The 20,913-nt window shown below is 36.9% G+C and overlaps 1 protein-coding gene and 1 long non-coding RNA gene across 3 annotated transcripts in view; one reads left to right on the top strand and one right to left on the bottom strand.

The window, feature by feature from the left end:
• LOC131903410 (uncharacterized) overlaps positions 1-5,522 on the bottom strand; it is an 11,419-nt gene extending 5,897 nt beyond the window's left edge. The window contains exon 1 of the long non-coding RNA XR_009377510.1: positions 5,405-5,522. This is a non-coding gene — a long non-coding RNA (uncharacterized LOC131903410). The remainder of the gene's footprint in view (positions 1-5,404) is intronic.
• The window catches only part of Zfhx4 (zinc finger homeobox 4), a 160,170-nt gene that overhangs the window by 97,748 nt on the left and 41,509 nt on the right, over positions 1-20,913 (top strand). The gene's annotated exons all lie outside the window — the stretch shown is intronic.

Below are 20,913 nucleotides of genomic sequence, written 5' to 3'. Positions count from 1 at the left end.
TACACTCCCATTGGAATGTAAATGACTTTATTAGGGAAGACAAAATAATTAATTTTTTCACATCTTCTGGCATATATCATATATGAAGCCCTAGTCCATAGAGAACAGGCAAAAAACAGCTTTTGTATCCTGATTTTCATGGCTCTGAGACCTGAAAGTGTGATGTTTTCTATGATACCACGTTTTTCACTAATTCCTGTCAGCATACTTGAGCTGGCAACCAACAGTAAGTAATATCCATTTAACTGTAAAGGCCATTTAGCTGTAAAGGCACAAATTTAGTTTAAAATATTTATGAGCAAGGGAAATTCCTTTGCCTAGTACTGAAACAAAAAATCTAGACATTTTTTTGGGGGGGGGGTAGAATGTGAATTGAAATATGCATGTGAGGGGAGGCAGGGCGGTAATAAAAGTTCTTTTCATGTTTGAAAATTAACAATTTACTAAAAGAGGCCAAAACTTTAAAGTTAATTAATATAAAATGCATATTTGTAAGTAAGGATAGACACTTCTTTGTAAATATTTATTCCAGATACTTCTTCCCAATTTGCTCTAACTCATTAGGCCTTTCTTCCTTTTCTCCCTCTCCTATTTTTTGTTTGTCCGTTTTTTAGATGGAAGTACAGTGTAGATCTTAGATCAAGGTTACTTCCCAAGATTAGTGCAGAATAACAGAACAGTAAAAGGACTCTAATTTCACAATCATTTCCAGTTAGGAAAATATTTCAGAACCCAAGCCAATTAAAGAGGGAATAGATTCAAGGATCACGTAAATACACACTCAGTATCTTAGGTGAAGTCTTTGTCTTATTGTGTTTTAATTAGCTTTAAATTAAGCCTCATTGTCACAAGGCATCACTTGAATAAAAAGAATAAATGATGGTATGTATTTTATAATCTCACTGTCACTATACAGAATTGATTTCCATCAGATTTAGAAATATTTCTGGGGCAACACTGGATCATAATTCAGACTCACAATTTTTTTGCATGGGTCCCAGAAGCTTTTCACATGTCTGAGAAAATACTCACTTTAAAATGAAATGGAAATACAAGATTGTTTCCCTTTGAATTTTTTCCAAAATATTAGAAAAATATAAAAATGCCTTGTTCTTGCCATAATAAAACCTTATTGCATGAAAGGAAAACTATAACTGTGTAAATTCCTGATTGATTTAACATCAAGTGATTGAGCAAGTTAGGCAAGTAATGGATTCACCATGGCTAAAGAGATATAGGCCTTTCCCCAGTAAGGTTGAGTGAAACACAATGTCCACAATTTACCAAGAAATATCCATCAGCATTCTAGTTTATAATGTTCAAAACTGTGTACGGCAATGCATATATACTGGCCTTTGGAATTCTAATGACAAGAATGTATAACTAAGAATGTCAGTGTGCATTTTCAAAGGTAGGAGGTCTAAGTTTTTAAGGAATGAACACCTATTTAGTGAATATCATAAATATAAGTATAGAGATGCTCCTATTTAAATCAAATTGCCCTCCTAGACTCAATAGGCAAATCATTATCCTGAGGAAAGGAGAAAGAAAATTGTCATGTTCATTGAGTGATTCACACATTATGGCTTGCAAAACGAATCCCGAGTCTTCAGCCTGGGCCTGACTCTGCCAAGGCACTCTCCATCAACATGGAAACTTCTGCCAGTGTGGTGCATTCACATGGAAGAAAAAAAGTCATTAATTATGTTTGTGGATTCGAGGTTACCTTTAAATATTTATTTATTTAACCAGTCCACTGGAAGGTTTAAATTCGGATTAGGAGAGGTGAGAGGTCACAGGGAAATTCCACAGCTGTGTCTGCAGAGAACCATCCGTCCTGGGCAGCAGGAGCTCCGGGGAGTGAAGTGTGGCTGTGCTGTTAGCTGGCTCAGGCAGATCGAAGCCTGGCTCAATAGCATTAAACTCACCCCCATTTGAGAGATTTGTCTAACAAAACCCTGAAAAACGCTCGGAACATGCGTACATTGATTTTGTTGCTGGAATCTCCTGGGCTTTGATGAAAAGGCAGCCTCCACATGCAGGTGAAAGGGCTTTACCTCTTCAATATTAAAAAGAGAAGATTAAGGATTTCTGTTTGCCTAAGACTGAACTCATCAGTGGCATCCAAGGGTGAGAAAGGAGACCTCATGCCTAATGCTGACAGGCTTTCTGTGGTGGAACAAGAAGTTAAAAAATCCCTTCTGTGACCTTCCATAGAGTAGCTTACTGTGACTTCATTCTGCACAGTTAATGAAATGGCATTATAGCATATGACCAAATTTGTTTCCAATATTTTACAGATCATAGTGCCTGGATTTATTAAGAATCATTCACTTTAGTTACAGCATTGACAATGAAAATGTTGCAAAGGATAATGGAAAGAGAAGCAACTCAATGAAATCAGATCATAGCAGCCTATTTAGAACTCACTCAGATATATAGCTGCTCTGTATTTTTAATGTGAAACTTGAGTCTATTACATTTACTTCTGTTGAGGTTAAAAAAAACCAGAATTTTCATAAATCTCAGGCTTTTTTCTTTCTCTTCTATGGAACAAGAATTATCATTTCAATTCAGCAGACTGTATTTAGCATTTGTCTTTGGGATGACACAGACATACTCCTTTTCTTAGTCAAGATTACCTGCAACTTTATTTTATTTTATTTTATTTAAGCACCAGAGGATTACAGTGTCCTCAGATAGTTTGCACACATCATTTCTCAGCAGGGAATTCCAAAACAAAATGAATGCACTTCCTCTGCGAGACCAATTTCACACTCTGTAGCACTAATTCCTGTAATTATTTGTGTCCATCTTAGCCATGATTTGGGTAAAGTGATATGAAACCTGTCTGAAATTATGGTGTCAATAAGCCTTACAGGAAGAAAAGACCCAAATAAACCAGCCATGCTGTGAGATTTCATATATTGCAAGATATCTGAAAATGTAACAAATTTATCTCGAATCAAGTCTTATCAGCAATGTTTTTGATGTATTGTAAAAAAAAAATACAATAATGATCCTGAAATAAATGCTAGTGAGGCAGATAGAGCTTGATAAGAGAATTTCAGAAAGGAGATAGCACTGTTTCCCATCCCTTATAGGAATCACTTAGTTGGCCTTTCAGGCATGTATTGCCTGCACTTTCTCATGACTCACTCAGCATGGTTCATCATAGGGGAAGCAGCTCTTCTTCCCAATCCCCATTAAATTACAGCATCTCACTCAAATAACACAGAGTGTGAGCCTCCATGAGACAAGATTTCTAGTTCCAGATCATTTAATGTCTTATGCCATTAAGATGATAAGGGGAGAATCCAGGAGAAAGATGAAGCAGCTGTGTGAAATTCCTGTGACCTGGCCAGTGTGTCACAGGCAGAGAGATGCAGTTACTCAAATGGAAATAGGCAACATTCCCCAAAGCCTTCAGCGAGGACAGCGGATGCAGCCAGTTTGGGTTGTGTATAAAATGGGATTGATAGGTGAAGACAAATCTTCACAAAACATTGTTGCAGGAAATGAAAGTGATGATAATAATGATCATTTGCTTTATGAGACAGAACAGACATTTTATGTAGGGCCAGCAAACAGGTATTTTCAGTGAATGCCATACTTTCTCTTATTTATGGTATAATTGACAGTTTGTAGCTTTTGAGTAAATGAAAAACATCCAACTTTTAATTATTTGGTAATATGGATTCATAGCTTGAATATTAAAATGTTTTATTTCTATGATCAACTCCAAAAGCTCTTAGAGTTCTTAAGGATCATTTCCATACCAGGGTAAAAGCCAAATCCCCTCCCATTAAAAAAAAAAGAAAGAAAAACAAACAAACAAAACAAAAAACAGCAGCCTTTGCCAGCCAATCCACAAGATGCCTTTTCACCTCTTTAATGTGATAAGGAAGTGTTAAATCAAAGCCAATCCCCTATTGGAGGCACCTTGGGACTGAATGATGCTTAAGCCAATTGTTGGCACTCCTGAGTGTTTAGACAGGGAATACATATCTCTTGTAAATCAGAGAGGCCATGGCAGGCATCCTGTGCCACCACTATCACTTAATTAGTATCATCATCTGAGTTCTAGATGGAAATCACAGCAGCATGCATTTCTTAGTAAATATAATTGCCAGAATATATTCATTACGTATTATACCAACTTTACGTTACACCAATATCATGTAGCTATCAAATATTGTGTGTTGGGGGGTTATATTTGTATGCTTTGATTTCTGGCTTTTCAACTTCTATCTATCCCAGAGTTTTCTTACAAATCCAAAGTCTCAAGGGTATAGTACAGTCACCACAAACTCAGCACACTGAGAAAAAAATATCAAGACTAATATTTGATATTATGAAAAACATCATTTCCTAATCTGTAGTTGATAGCAGGAGATGATACAGATTAATGGTTATAAAGGTGACTAAAGCTAGGCTATGCATAAGCAGACTTAGATTGGAATTATGTCAGTAAGTGGGCATTGGCTTCTGTTTGGGATCGCTTCCTTCTCAAGCCAATGGCTCTGTATAGCGAAGAATGTGGAGAAGCAGCCAATGAGCTGTAAGTGATACAGGGGCATTGTCCTCTTCAGACCCCAAAGCAACACATACGATTTTGAATTCTTGAAAAGGAGTAAGGCTGCCACATGTAACAGTTGCCATCAGGGCTGATAGAGACAGGTCTGGGAAGACGCCCGTCCACAAAGATCAGTCAGCTGTGCTTTTCTGCTATAGTACTAAAAACTGTAGTAAAAGCTTTTCAGTCAGCGTTTGTTATTTTCCCTTTTCTGTTTTTCAGTATTCAAAGGTTCCTTTTAGTGTCAATACATGCATTGCATTAGCAGACGCTTACCATTGTCAAGAATATCACTATGTCATAGTCATACATGTTTTCAGTTAATTCATTCATGTTATGTAATAGTTTTATTTTTCAGTATGAGTTTTATCTTTCCCAAGAATTTTAATACAAATAAATTATTAAACAGAACAACTAGCACATTTTCAAGAATACAAAATAGTCTTGTATTGTGTTCTTGTGATAGCATCGAATAAACATGGTCTTAAACACACATACAATAGTATTTACAATGAAACATGTAATTATCATCTTCAAAAATTCCATAAACTATTGCCTTCTATCTGCCACCAATTTTAACACAACCAGCATATGCATGTTAGTGAGCTTGTTGGCCAATAGAAGCCAGTAAAGCTTTTCTTTTCTCTTGTCATTTATTTAAAGATTTCATTTAGTCACATAATTTCCAAACGAACCTTATCTAAACGACTGGCCTCGGAAAGAATAAGAAGGCCAATTTTTCTAAACAGGCACCCAGATATCTGTGCCAGCAGCCTTCCTCTCATGATCTTAAAGAGGGAGAACGAAGCGAGTGCAGGATTGACTTACCTTATTCTGCGTCTTTAAAATCTGCTGAAGTTTTCATCCCTGCTCTGTGTTCTTTTGCGCATTCCTACACCTTGCCGTATTGTACACTGCGAAGACGAAGTAAGCGAGTTAACGGCTGATGACGCTAACGAATCCCAGCGCAAATGACTGAATCGATAGGAAACCAACCGCTGCTGTTTAAGTGTATCGATAAATGCACCTTTATTTTCTCTTGAATGGATAAGTGTCGCAGTTAAGAGTCCTATGGATCTCTTAATTGAAAGTTAATTTTAAATCAATAAAGTGAGTCATTTAAATATTGATTGGCCCTTTCTACACGAATCGTTAGCTGATTTTTTTTTTTTTTGCAACAACTTTGTTTAAATGCAATCAATAGCCCACAATCAGTATGTTCTATAAAAAATTGACAGATGTTCCCAAAATGCCTGCTAGGCATATTCTTATCTGTTTACATATGCAGCAAAGATATTTCAGTCTTTTCACATGCATCAAGGGGCTGAGGAAAATTTCTCTCTCCCTCCCCTCTGCTACAATTATTTTTTTCCCTCTTACGTTTGGCATCTTAAGATATCCAGTATACCTTAATTTTTCATTCATATCTCCAAAGGTTTGAAATGAAAAAATCTGTACATCTTATCCATATCTCTCAAAGATCTCTGAGATTACAATTTGAACAAGAAATCAGTGTTATACACCATAAAATTTTAAAGCCATTTAGTGACACACCTTTGGAACACTTCTGTCATGATAAATTAGCACAATTGCAGGAACAGCAAGTGTCTTTTAACAAAGCCTTCTTGCCTGTGTGCATGTATTTATCAAGTATAAGGTTAGCAAGTGTTTTACATTTGCACATAGCTTCCCTTAGATATCATCTCCATAGAAAAACAGCAAACAACCATGCGTTCTTCTTTGCCAGTTTGACAAAAGGTGAAGCCAGGTTAAAAGAATACAAATCATATGGCACAAAATTACTCCTGATTAATTTAATAAAGTGAACTAGGATTCTTGTAGCTTCTAGTATATTGGTAAACATACATGTTATACTCATGGCTTTCTATGAATCAGTCAGTGTTTCACAGAAACAGTTTAAAATCCATATAGGGTCATGATCAATATGGGTAAGTTTTGAACAGGACTGCCAATAACACTAATATATTTATGAAGATTCCAATTGAAGGTACAAAGCTTTGATTGTTTTCTCCTTCTGAAATGTATAGATGTAATAGCATTAAGTGGGAACAAATTAATAAGTAAAATTGCTATGTATAAATATTAGAGTTTCCTAGTTATTCTATTTGTGTTTTTAGTGATGATAGTTACTATGAAATTGCCCAAAGCTATCTTACAGCCTCGTATCCATGCTTATTTGGCCAAAAGGTAACAATATCACGTAACTTAATATTTCAGTCTGAAAGCCCAAACGAATACAAATCTTATCATTAAACTAGCAATAAAACAATAATATTGAAAATAGTAGTTGTTCTTTTCCTCTTCCTGTTGTGAAGACTGAAACACAACAACCTAAAGTTGAATTCTTGAGACTAGCCTATTGGACCTGAGATGCATTGCTATGCTGCTCTCACACCTTGCTCTTTGCATAAACTGAAAATTCACTCTTCTTTAATCTTGTGTTATTGCCCTCTTAATGCCACATCTCAGAACCCTCTCCATTCCATTTCCAGTGCCAGGAAAGCCCTATCAAAGGGGAAGCTTTCAAAGAAATAGCGGGCTATCATTATTCATATGCATACGAGCCTGGCCTGTGAAGATGCTGCTCCCAGGATCAGCCTTCAGATGTGACTGATAGATCTTATTTGTCTGATAGAGCTGGCCAGGGAAATAGAGCTACAGCTGGTTACTTCATTAGGTCCTCTCATTGATTGAACCCTGCTGAAGTGATGCAGCAGACTCCTCAGATAACTGCTGGTAATAGAACAAAATGAATTCTTATCACAGAGATTGGGAAGGCCATTAACCCTGGCCTCCAATGCTTTGCAGAGGTCACAGACAGGAAGCCAAGCAGTGACTGGGAAAACTGTTCTCTGTCTAACTACAGGTCACGTTAGAAGGGTGTGTGTGACTTTTTTTACCCTTCGGCTTCTGTACGGATGGAACCGTTATACTGGCAGATGTTAATAACCTGCTGTAAATAAACATTAGAAGCAGCAGCAGAAAACATGAGAAAGCACCAGGAATTATTTCAATAAATATTTAATAAAAGAACAATTGTTCCTGGGGAATTTACTGCCAGTTCTGCTGTAGTTTTAAAACTAATACTTTTTTTTCATATAAATTGGAAAGAAAAATACATAAAGACACTTTTTAAAGGAAATTTAATATGAAGTTATATAAAAATGTTTCCTTCCTTTGTTTCCATCCTTCAGGGATGGCGATTGTAACTGCTCCTGGCTTTGCTTCCTTTCCTTGTGAGGAAGCCGCCACCACGTGGGAATGAACAAGCGTGATGTTCTGCTTGCCTTTCACCTGGCTGAAAGGAGCATAGATCTAGAGAACAGTCTATAATTTACATTTAATGCAACCTTCCAATTGACCAGGAGCCCACAACCTAAGCCCTCATCTCACAGCTGAGGACATTCTCACATTTGTCAGGCCTCTGCCACTCTGAGATCAGCCAAAAAGGACCCATTCATTTAAAATCCGAGCAGCGCATGGCATTTTTTTCTGCCTCTTTGAGAAGTCTGTTGAAGCTGCTGCTGGAACATCTTACACATCCAGCCAGAGACAAGTAAACTCTGATGCATTAAGAGAGCTTTTCGAAGGAAGCAGCTCATGGAAAGAGGCACAGTCGTTCTCTTTCATGCTCAGTGTGCACTGTATGCCTCTCTCTCTCTCTCTCTCTCTCTCTCTCTCTCTCTCTCTCTCTCTCTTTCTCTCTCTCTGTGCAATGATGTGCAAAAAAGTATTTTTAAGAATATGTTGGTGGCTTCTAAACTTACAATGGTGGATGTGGTTGTGTGGTATTTTCTGTTTGAGCCAATCTTCCACTAGAAGTTAGTTTATTTAAATGTAATTGCGTCCTGTGGATGGAAAAAAAAAATCTTACTGATTTTATGTCTTTAGGGACCCACCCAGACATTTGGTTTGGCCTTCCATATATAAATAATAACAAGAAGGTGTATGCTATTGCTGCCCTGCTTTAAACACCAGAAGTGGTTTGGCAGGAAGGAAGGCAAAGCCAATTACTCTAGATAAACATAGAATCAGATAATTCTAAGCATGAGGTTATGTATATGCATCTGTATGTGTATATATATTTTCATATGCAGTGAATAAATACCAATAATTCTTCAAATGAACATATTCCAACTGTATTAGGGTTACAGGTGGGCTTAATTTTGTGAGAACTTTAATTTATCATGAATTTATATTTAATTGAGCCACATATTTAGAGGACCAGGCTTAAAATTGCACTAAATAAACCATATCTGGAATATTAATTTCTAAATTATAAGTAAAGTTCTGAAGTTGGTTTGAAGGTTATTTTTTGATATAAAGCTTTTCAACGTATTGTTGAACAAGTTAATAAATATACTCTTACTACCTAATTGGGTAAATGCTTTCCATTATTGGAGTTATTAAGACTTTCCGATTCCCTCTCATAAGTTTTAGGCAGCATCATGGATGCTTGGGATTTCAGACTATGGCACTGGGAAAGGAGCTTCTGCCACGTTTACTCTCAAAAAGTTGAGCTGTGTGCTTGCATTCGTTGCCACAAGACTGAGACCAGTACAAATTGTTTAATATAGAACAGACATTGTTTTCTTTGCTGGATTAAAGCCCAAGAATGCTTAAAAATTTTGTTTTCAACAATGAATAGCATGAAGGGTTCTTAAGTCAAGTTCAAGATTCAAAGTATTTTGGAGGGAAAATATTGATATTTTTATTGTGTACCTATGTTGACCAAAATAGTTATATTCATCTCTCATGCACTCTCAACATTCTATAATATTTTAAGCACTTATATCCTATTAACTTGAAAGAGTTAAAGAGAGAGTTACTCTTAAGTTTCCATAGATTGTCAAAGAAAGAAGAATTAGTGTCTGTCTTTATCTCTCCAACCTGCATTGTGAAATGACCACAGGCAACCTGTGTTGTGCTATATATTTTAAAAACTTATTTACATAGCCATCAACTAGACCAACATATCCTAGAATCAGTTTATCTTTACTAGTCTTTTTACACATGCAACTGTTATGATGATTGTTTAAGATAATATATTGTCAGGCATTTGAAAGTTTATATTTTTAAGCTGACACTTGTCTTTTCTCAGATTATTTAAAATTTTCAGTTCAGATAAAAGTAAAAAATAAAAATAAAAATTTATCTTTGATGATATTTTTGAAATTCATTTTAAATCAATTTTAAGTTTTCAATTTGTTTCATTTCTTAATGAGACTAAAGTTTTCCAGAGACCCACTTTTCCCTCCATTGAAGCCTCAAACATTTTCATAGTTTTACTTGTATTTACAAGAAAAAAGAACTTTAAAAAAATTTCATGGGCCCAAATTATGGTCATCATTCAGTGTTCTCCTGTTTTCTTGGGTATTTTAGTGATAAATCTTGCGTTTGAACTGGATAAAAAAAAAGATGTCTGGAAATGAGCTTTAGAGACTGAGTTGAAAGATGAAAATCATTCCCAAGTTTGGTTTTCAAATCAAAATATTTCTCTCATTTTGTGGAACACATGAAAAATTTTATGAGGCTGTTTTGCATACTGGGATTTTATGCTGTTTCTGAAAATATTGTTTGTGAAGAGTCAGATTCTCAAGGTGATGCATAACGCCCTACCCGTGCAGCAGAGACCTCCTTGGATGCTCTTCCAACCATGGACATGTTCTAGGGAGGATGTACTTGTTGTTGGGTTGTTATTTGCTCCATGTGCAATCAGCATCAGGATCTAGTTAAGTGTTTAGAGAGAGAACCATTAGCACCTCTGGGTCCTTGAGTAACATTTCTTGGCGACATTTAAGCACATAGTCCTAAAACATTTGTTTATTTCAGTTTTTGAATATCAATTACTTTCTTTTAACTTTTAATTCTGTAGGGAAAAATGCATCTTTTGTTGAGAAGAATTCTGTTTTTGTGTTCATCCTTATGATCTGTGAATTGTCTCCATGTGATTTGACGATAACCTTCACTGTAATAATCCTATAACATTGTCTTCTGTTGCCATTTAAAAACAGACAAAAAAAACCTCTAAGAAATGATGACTGCAAATCAGTTTTTTTGATAAGTGAAAATGTTTTACATTAATAAAAGGAGTTTAGATTAATTTTCTTAGAGTTACATAACATCTACAAAAGTGTTTATCCGTGCTATTTATACAGTTTATTTACCTGGCTTTGTAGATACAGGAATTCTATACTGTCCTTTAATTATCTGCAGAATTGCCTGTATGTGTTTGTTTAAAGGAAGGCGTCTATAGCATCCACTAAATTATCAATATTCCTTAATAAATAGAACCATTCCTTCTGTAAGCGTTCTTTGAAATGCTTGTTTACAGTTAAGTGGCTAGAGATGGAAGCATTTTCCTTGGCAACCTTGTTTCTGAAGCTCTCCTGAAACCCCGCTCTGTCCAGCTGACCATAGACTCATGGGAAGCAGCACCATTCCTCCACCCTGATGACATGCACCACCTCCTTCCTCAGCTACAGGCTGCCCCACTTCAGAGCGTCCAGTCACATTGTCGTTTTCAAAGAATCTGTTTGCAAATGAAGAGTAGTTTCAATGGCACCTTTGTACTTCTGCTTTAGAATATTCCATCAAAATAAATCCATGTCAGTGATTTGAAACGCAGGAAACAGAAGAAGGTTAAAAAAAAAAAGATGTCAGAAATGCCTGCCAGCTCTTTTTTTTCTTTTCTCTTTATCTTTTTAATACAAAGTAATCATTGGAATAATATAAGAATGAATGAGAAAGCTAGAGAACATGCTCTTTAGCAACTGACTGAGCACAGAGTGCTTGGATCATGGTGAACATATGGAAGAGTTACTTGGCATATTTAAAATAGTGAGGCTTGTGCAAATGTATAAGGACCAAAAGATGAAAATGCAGCAAATAGTGTCATCAGGGAGGATTGTAAATGTAAACTTAGTCTTGGTCTGCTTCTGCTGCTATGGTAAAATACCACAACTACAGTAGTTTATCAACAGCAGAATCTTCTCACATTTGTTAAAGCTGGGAAGTCCATATTCAAGCCAAGGCTCCGTAGTTTCATTGTTTGGTGAGAGCCTACTTCTTCATACTCTATGTTGTGTAGCATGAATCTTAGAGAGTCTTATTAATAAAATCAAACCTGAGCCAGGTATTGGGTTGAACACTGGATGATCAGAGAACCAGAACAAGCCACAGCTAACCTCACCTGGCCAACTTCTCAGCTGGTCTTGTTTCCCCAGACTGGAAGCTTCTGAGTCCTCATCCCAATGGCTCACAGCTGAACTGCTGCTCGAAAGCCTGAATGCTTAACCAGCCAAATGCCTCTAGTTTCTGGTCCTCATGCCTTATAAACCTTTCTGCTTTCTACCACCACTCCCTGGGATTGAAGGTTGCTTTCTGGGATTAAAGGCGTGAGTCACCATGCCTGGCTGTTTCCAATGCGGCCTTGAACTCACAGAGATCAAGAGGGATTTCTGTCTCTGGAATGCTAGGATTAAAGGAGTGTGCTAACATTTTTCTAGCCTAAGTATCTTGTGTCTCTGACCCCAGATAAGTTTATTAAGGTACACAATATTTTGGGGAACACAATACCACCACAATGTTGTCCTGGCTTTTTTTTTTCACATGAGAGAAAAGACTAGCTACCTCTCAGTAGACTCTGTCAATGTAACTTTACTACATTTATTATTTAATTGTGTGTGTATATGCATGAGCACAGCACAAGCATGTTCTGTGTTCTTGTGCCACTGCCTGTGCCTGAGGGTTCGAGAACAACTTGAGATTCTTTGCTTTCCTTCTACTATGTGGGTCTCAGGGATCGCACTCAGGTTCTCGGGTTTGACAGCAGGCTTCTTTCCCTGCTGAGCTCTCTCTCTGACCCACGTGGATTATTTTTTGAGCATGCTCAGTTCCCTCCTCTTAACACATTCACTTTGCAGAGAATGTGAGGGAATGTGAACATTCAGCACATAGCAGTCACAGATAAACTACTGAGATGAAGGTACATTGTCCAAATCTTATGAAGATCTGTTCTTAACCTCATAGCAAATATTTGTAAGTTGACAAAAATAATTTCAGGTATTCAGATATTAGAGAAGTCAAAAGGATCCTTAAAGGACATTGGGACTTTATTTTACATCTGAGGAGACAGGATCTCCCATCAATTTTGTGAGTCACAGTCACAAAGCTAATTGGTCGTTTAATTTCAACAGCTGATTCCCAATTCAGTACCATCTTAATTTTTATAAAATTGTGCTATTTAAATGGGTGGAACAGAAGGTTCTTCTAAGATGATTATTGTCCTAGTCTTCTGATCAAACATTATAAAACATTTCTACTAGCCCAAAACTATGTAGCTATCATGGTGGAGAAGAAGATGCACACCGTATACATCCTGCCCTCTTCCACATAATTAACCATTCTCAGTCCTTTTACCTCCCAGAGACTTGCTTCCTATCCCCAATGTATAATCTCTCCTCATAATAGCCACTGATTGTTTTGTCTCCTCATATTAAAGGTTTTGAGGATACCAAGTCGTTTTCACCTTAGTGCCTCCTAATCAAATATGGCCCTTCTCACCTACAAGGCTCTTAGTAAGTGTGCATTGATCTAGATGTCTTTTCTTTTTTGAATTAAAATGATGAATCTGTGCACCATTATTTCTAGACATTAAAGCATTCTGTTATTGTTACATGTACATATTTCTAGTGAGATATAGACAAACAGTTGGAGAACTGTCAAATAAAGGGTAGGCAAATTGGGATAGATTAGATAACAGTAATAACAAGTTCAGTTGAAGTTAAACGAAATAACAGGGGCCCAAATAATGCAGCACAGTATAATATTGTAGCTCTCTAGAGCTTAGTAGGAAGTGTTTTCATTTTAATGGCTATAAAATCATTTTGTAGCATCAGTCTTTAAGCTCAAAAGAAAGAAGTTATTCAAAGGAAAAAGACAGAAACCAAGAGAGCATTGAAGGAGTTTGCTTCTAAGATTGGTTTTTTCCAAGTCTGATCCAAAGCAGTCTTTTCAGCTACTCTTCTTTCAATTTATAGGAATGCTATTGACTCTTTGAAGATGCCTTTGTGTCCAAATTATCATAGTTCATAAAATTCAAATTCAAATTGATAGTCTGTTTCGGAATTCAGCCAGATCTTCCTTGGCCATGATTCTCAAGGGCAGTGTGTGTGTGTGTGTGTGTGTGTGTGTGTGTGTGTGTGTGTGTGTGCGTGTGTGTGTCGGGAGTGATTTTATTGCCATTCTCCAATAATTATATACTCCTATTTCATCCTCTAGACTTTTTATTTCAAGTAAAACTGTGCTTGGACTTCAAAGAATTAAAAGCATATCACTTTCCCAAAACTCACAGGGAGTCACAAAAAGAGACAAGGGAAAATGATGCTTGGTAACTCAGTTGTACAATGTGACTATATGAGTGTAAGAAATTAAAGGAGAACGGATGACTGAGAACGCTGTCATATTACTTTCAAGTACCAGTCTTTTCCTTTAGCCTATTTCAGTAAGACTACAAACATCCATACCCTTGGAAATACTATAAAATACTTCCATCTGTGGCAAATCCTTGGTAAATAAACTGGAACCAGAATTAGAATGAAGTGACCAAAAGATCCTGTTTTATTAAATTGAATACTGTTATTCTATAATCATCATTGATTGGAAAAAGTATTTGATTGATAAATATACAGCTTCTGGTATAGCATGGGGCCTTGGGTAGAGATGGAAGAGTATCTGCTGTCCTCAGGGAGGTGAGCAGCTTCCAAGTGGACAGAATTAATGTACTTTTCATACACACACACACACACACACACACACACACACACACACACAAACAAACTGGTTTAATAGCATCACTTCAAGAGGCTTTGAGTTGTTTGGAGGCAATGAGCTCATTCAAGACCAGTCAATACACAGAACTGAAAGAATAGTAATCAAACATGCATTAGAAATGAATCCATAGATCGAGCAGGTCTTGAATAGGAGCAAAGGATGAAGGCAAGGATTCCACTGATGGTGGGAAAAATGGTGACTATAGGAAATGTCTCCAGCTATGTGGGTCTAAATGTGAGGAAGTATTTTTGCCCCTTTAAATACAGTGTTTGGAACAACCGTTAGAAGAAGTAGAAATAATATGCTCCTGGAGCTGTTGTTTTTGTGTTTTAAAAGTGTATTTGTTTATTATATACATTAGTGTTTTGCCTGCATGTCTGTGTGAGGATGCCAGATCCCCTGGAACTGGAGTTACAGACAGTAAGGAACTGCCATGTGGGTGCTGGGAATTGAACTTGGGTCTTTTGGAAGAGCAGCCAGTGCTCTTAACCACTGAGCCATTTCTCCAGCCCCTGTTGTTTTTTTTTTTTTTATTTTAAGCAGCAAGAATTTACTCATTTTTAAAATTGTGAGTTTAATGAGCTTTTGGCAATATGAACAAAGTGATATTTAGGGAATCTGTTTTATTTATGGCATTTAGAGATTTTATGTACTTGAACCTGTCTATGTCATTGATGATGAATAAATATAGAGGATGCATGTTATGGAATATGGAACAATATAAGTAATTTTTGTATCTTTCAAAGTAAAGGGGCCATCAAATGGAGATACATGCAAACCATTCTATTACATTTCCACCACAGAACCATCAGTGTGCCTTATATGTAATCACTGAGGAAGACAGAATGACCCAGCACCAACCCATAAGCATACTGAAGCCCTTTCAAAGGCATCATGGGGGAACTGGAGGAACAGAGATCAAACAAGTAAAAATGTATTCTACCATATTGTATTCGGCCTCATCCCTTAGCATTCTAATTGTATAATACTAGTACTTCTTGATGGTCCTCAGTATATCTTCAAAAGCACACAGAGCTCAGCATACCTGTGACCCTTGCAAGTATAAGGTCCATTTTCCTCCCTCTGGAAACAGAGCTCTAGAATATTCCCAATAATAAAGTTGTCTGTGAGGTCCAGAGTAAGAGGAGCAAAAAAATTGGAAAAGTTACAGAGAGATTTGCTATATGAAAGGTGCAATTGTTCCCATGTGTCTTCTTTCATTTCATTAAATACACTTTCTACCCCATTCTTGCCATTAATTATATTGTAAAAAGTCCTCAAAAATGAGTCTATATTGGCTTAAATTATTTACCACATTAGAAGTGTTTTTATTTGAAGTTTCTTCAAGTGATATTGCAAGGAAAAATAATATTTTAAAAATTTATTTTTCTGCATAAATCTCCTTATTTTCTGAAACATAGTTCTTATTTTCTTGAGAATCCCATTTCTAAACTCTACCTTTTACTACTTGGTTGAACAGGGCAAACTTACTAGAGCCCCATTTCTCTCCAATATTTGTAGTTATAAGTTTTAGATTTACAAAGTTTTTGATCTTTTGAAAAATTACATTTTCTTAGTTATAAGATATTTATTGTGATTTCAGCATAGACACCACCCCTCCTGCTTCCCCTTCTTCTCCAACCCTCCCACTTCTTCTCAACCCTCCTCCCTTCTTCTCCAACCCTTCCCCTTCTTCTCCAACCCTCTCCTTCCTCTCTCCCCCTCTTTTCCATGCCCCTTGTTTTCCCACTCCCATTCTTTCTCAGGCCTTTTCACTGTTCCATACTTCTCTTGAGGATATGCTACATGCCTTGTTCCTCTGCAAAGAGTGAAAAGGATGCATTCAATATAGAAAATTAAAAATAAGAAATACACAGTGATAATGCTGACTAAAATTGATAAGGTTTTAAAACATTTTTTCCCTGAAGGCTGCAATTCTCCTTCTCAGTGAGAACAGTAAAGCACTTCTTTGTGCCAAGGTGAACTTTGCTAATGCCCAGTGTGTCTGGATATACAGGAACGCACCATAGGCTCTCTTACAGGCCTCGTTCTCTAGACAAATACAATCTTCTTTCATAGATTTACATGGTGTTTATACATCAATTTCTCCTCTCCTCTTTCTGTCTGTCTCTGTTTTTTCTCTCTCTATGTGTACATATACTTTCTCACACTCATGTCTTCGTGATACACTTGCTTGAATGTGTAAATAGAACATTGCAAACGCAAACATATTCAGATCTATGATCCTCAGCCCCCGCTTCCAAATACTCTGCCTGTGTCCTTCCACAAGCTAATACATAGTTTCTTCCTTCTTATTTCTTAGGCCACAAACATTAGTACTTATCTTTGATTCCTTTCATTCTTACTGTGTCCTCATCAAACTGCTGACAAGTCCTGTCTACTTTTCCTTTATAAGATTCGTGAGTTCCTTCCTGCACTGCCTGGATGCCATCATTTTCACTTTATCATCAGTGGTCTTATTTTTAATTGATTTTGAGAATTTCATACATGAGTATTGTATGTACATCATTCCTTTCTCCCTTTTCTCCCTCCAATCACTCCTATGTTTTCCACACCACACATATCTAGGGGATTGTCTCTGGAGAAGACTAATTCTCCCTCTTTCAGCAACCACTAATAGCACATAGCTCTTCATCAAGGGGTGGAGCCTTGTGAGATTTCTCCACCCACATTGGAATGTCAACTGGTATCATTTTCTGGATCTTGTTTAGGCAACCATTTTGTTGAGATTTCCCGGTGAAGTTTCCCTACCATATGTAGCAGATACTCTCTCATAGCAGGCATCCTCTCCTGGTCCTTTGGCTCTTAGAATCCTTCCACCTCCTCTCCTGTGATGTTCCCTGAGTCTTAGGTGTAGTTGCATAGTAGATCTATCCGCTGGGGCTGGGTACCCCACAGGGTACCCCACAGTTGTTTGCTACATTTTTATTTCCCATGGCTTTCTACAGTGGTCTCTGTCACCTGAAAAGAGAAGCTTCTTTGATGAGAGCTAAGAGCTACACTTTCTTGCAATATTGTGTTTCCTACTTAAACTTCTGGAAGAGTTCTTCTTTGGCCAATGGTGAGCCATGTTTTCTAGAGTTCTGTGCTTCCCTCTTTGTGGTTTCTCTTTTAGCACCATCTTTATCCTCCAGTTTCAATGAATTGTTAGCATGTTTTCCTCAGAGGGTTAACCCTGTGCTGTCATTTTGCACATTGTATTCATTCTTCCTAAGTTTGGTCATATATTCACAGGCATTAGTTATTAGTGTTTCCAAATACCTTTAACTCCGACTTCTCTTCCAAGATTTATTTCTGTCTACTTAAACTTTTATTAAACATCTCCATTCATGCTTATGCATGCACCCAACACCCTCATCATCTCTTTTACTCCAGTCTTGAATATCTTTGCATCTCTACTCCCTCTAGCAGACTCAGCCTTCATCCTTTCTCCATAATCTCTTCTGAAAACTGTTAGATTGAAAATACAGTAGATACTCTAGAGTTATTTAATTATTTATAACAAAACTTTTGCCTGTCTCTTTCACTTCCAAATAGCACCCCAAAGATGAAAATATGATTCTAACAACCTTGCTTAAAAAATCTCATTTTCCCAAGATCCATGGACCCCTTGCCAACACACACTCTCAGACAAGAGGAAAATAAATTGGCTGTTTTTCAGAAACAATTTCTTTTCCTGCTGCTAACATAGTCCAAAGAATGCAGCATGCCAAGTCTCATCAATCTGCTTGCTCACTAATGAATGAATGATGGAGTGATTTATTAAATAAATATTTCATGGATATTCCCAAGTGTTGTCTCAAAAATTCATAGCCTGTCCCAATATTACATTTTTCACTCTTGGCTCCAGCGAGGTCTTCTGATCTTCTTCTTCATAAGCTATGCTACCTTTTCCTCTCTAGATTTATCTTTCTGCTGGGCAAATGCCATATGTGTAATACTCATCATATAACTATAAACAGTCAACATTTTCTAATATGGTGATATGCAAAAAGTCCTAAATCATGAAAAATTTATGATCTTTTCTGAATGTCATGTGAATGGCAAATTAATTTTAATAATTTTAATGTTGGAAAAGAGAAATTGATTTAGTTATCTGATGATTTTCTTTCATGGTTGTATGTAAGTCATAAGATAGAAAAACAATTAGTACCAATGAAGTCTATGTCCATGTTCATGTGTTTAAGCTCTAGGTATTTAGAAAACACTATACATAGGTTTTATTTGTCTTTCTTGATTACCATGAAGTGGTATAAAGCAGTCCCTTGAGATGGTTATGTATGTATTTAGAGAGGAAATATTTTATCACCAAGTTAAAGATGAGAAAATTGTCTTTCCCACTAATTAAAGAACTACTTTCATTATAAAATATAAAATTTGGTGGAAGTCTCAAAAAAGCAAAAAACACTTTCAAACTGTGTAGTTTATGATATCAGTTAATAATTGCTATTTCCGAAATGGTCCAACAAGTAGTAATAGGCAGGTGTGGTGAGTGTGACATGACATTAATCCTAGCACTTGGGTGGAAGAGGCAAGTAGACCTCTGTGAGTTCAAGGTCAGCCTGCTGTACATAGTAAGTTCTAGGCTAGCCAGGTCTACAAAGTGAAACCCTTTCTCAAATTTACAAATGACCAGAAATGTAATAGGAACATTTTAAATAAAGGCCTATAGCACTAACATACATAAACAAATAAAATAACAGGTAGTTGTAATCCAAAAAGCCTTAGTGCCAAATTTATGTAGATTGTAAACTTATTTATTTATTTACTTGCTTATTTAGTATCTTGTGTTCTGCAGATCAAAGCTAAGCTACAGGAGGACCATGGTGAGCACAACCACTACATCTCCAATACTTTACTCAGTCCTCCTCAACTTTACTCCCCATTACCACCTTTTAACTTCAGTGTATTTTAGAAAAGTTTATTGATTAATTTTGTCTGCCAGTATCATATATATAATATATTCCAACTACTCTCTCCTCCAACACTCTCTAATCCCTTTCCTGTCCCTACCAATCCCCTCCTCCAATCCAGTCTCTTTCCAAGGCTCATTAATTTTGGTTTGGTTTTGTGACTAACGTAGTTTAACCAGGGCCAGCTGTGTAACCACTGCATTGGAAGTGTTTATTGTAACCTGGCTGGCTCACCGGTGAGCACACAGGTGAAGGAAATGAATGAAGAAAATTCTGTCAATAAATTCAACAGGAGCAAATAGTTCAGCAGTGAGGGATAGGCTCCCCAAGTCTCTCCTCTATCCATGTTTGATTGTTGATGGCCTATCCATATGAAGACCCAGTGTAGGCATCTAGAGCGTCTCAGAGTCCATGATTGCAAGAGAGGTACCATGCCAAGATGATGTCTTGCAACCCTTCTCCCTGTCTTCTGGCTTTTACATTCTTTCCTTCCCCTCTTCCACAATGTCCCATGAATCTTCAAGAGGATGGTAGAAATTATAAATGTCTTGTTTAGGGCTGAGCATTTATCTACCACCTATTCCCAGAGCCTTGCATACTCATGGGTTTCTAACATTCTCCATCATTCACTGGAAGGAGAGAGTTTTCTGACTGAGTCTTAGTGTTTGACTTTTGGTGTAAACAAACATTTAGATGTCTGCTTGACACTATTTCAATGTAGCTAAACAATAACATTCTGTTCACAGCTGGGCCATGTGATCTGCCCTGCCGTAGGTTTTTGTCCCAATTTATAGTACCAGACAGTTTTCTTGAATGTCAATGAGGGTTACTAATTTGGTCAGTGTTAAATATCAAGAAAACAGTGGGGCTGGGATTTATATCCAAGTGTATTTTGTTCTTAAATTCACAGGATTTTCTCTCAGCATAAATATATACATAGGAATAGTCAATATTTTCTTAATGAAATACTTGTTTGATCAACATAGGCTTCTTGAAGCCAGATTGTTTTAGCAGACATAGACAGTTTTATGTCATTGACATCTGACCTTTGCTTGCTCAGATGTTTAAAGCAAAGAGAATTAATCTGAGCAAGATAAAAAGTGACCATTGCTTCAACAACAGGGCTACATTCCTCTGACTCTCCAAAGCAAGGGTGCATGATAGTTTCATGGTTGGTTGTTCTAAAGAAGAATGCTCAAATACCTTATTGAATATGACTGAAATAAAATTTTGGAAACAAGAAATTGCAAAAGACAGAAAGCACAATTAAAACATTGTGTAGCAAGGGTCTGAAGAAGTTGCTCAGTGGTTAAGTGTACACTGCTCTTGCATAAACGTAAGTTCTATTCCCAGCCCTGGCACTGGGTGGTTCACAACTCCCTGTTACTCCAGTTCCAGGGGGCTCTGGCTTCAGCAGTGCCTGCACCATCCTCAACCCCCTCAATTAATAAAAAATATCTGCATTTGTATTCATTTATGAGCAGTGCTGGCTCAGAGAGAAGCAACTTTCATTACAGAAACCTTTGGGATGAAAATGCAGGAGACACC

This window comes from Peromyscus eremicus, chromosome 2, assembly GCF_949786415.1.
Source record: "Peromyscus eremicus chromosome 2, PerEre_H2_v1, whole genome shotgun sequence".
NCBI lineage: Eukaryota > Metazoa > Chordata > Mammalia > Rodentia > Cricetidae > Peromyscus > Peromyscus eremicus.
The sequence above is the reverse complement of the archived record's forward strand: the minus strand, read 5'-3'. Positions and strand labels throughout refer to the sequence as shown.